We start from the raw sequence: 379 nt of genomic DNA, 5'->3' as shown, positions 1-379 counted from the left end.
ACTGATATATCATTTAACGTATAATTTAATCGAACATCTGCTAAATTAATTAGATAATGTGCATTTAGCACTTGAGATTCTGGTCCGTAAAGCTGCGGTAAAAGTAAAAAATACTTGTTTAAGTAGGACCGAACAATATCATTAAATTGTTGTGCATAATCTTTCATACATAAAATTCGTAAAGCGATATGAAGAAGTAAAAAATGATCGTATAAATCAGAATTTAAAATGTCTTTGAATATAATAGGGCCAGCATATAACGCTATAAAACGCAGTTCTGATGCTCTTAAATTTGGAACAAATGGCCGAGGTTTTCTTTGAAATTCATCAGGAACAAATGGTTTTAAAAATGTTATTCGTTTAAATAATTGATGTCTAA

Source organism: Odontomachus brunneus, unplaced genomic scaffold, assembly GCF_010583005.1.
Source record: "Odontomachus brunneus isolate Ranch 3 - 2012 unplaced genomic scaffold, Obru_v1 Obru_scaffold_206, whole genome shotgun sequence".
Classification (NCBI taxonomy): Eukaryota; Metazoa; Arthropoda; class Insecta; order Hymenoptera; family Formicidae; genus Odontomachus; species Odontomachus brunneus.
This window is presented reverse-complemented; position numbering follows the sequence as displayed.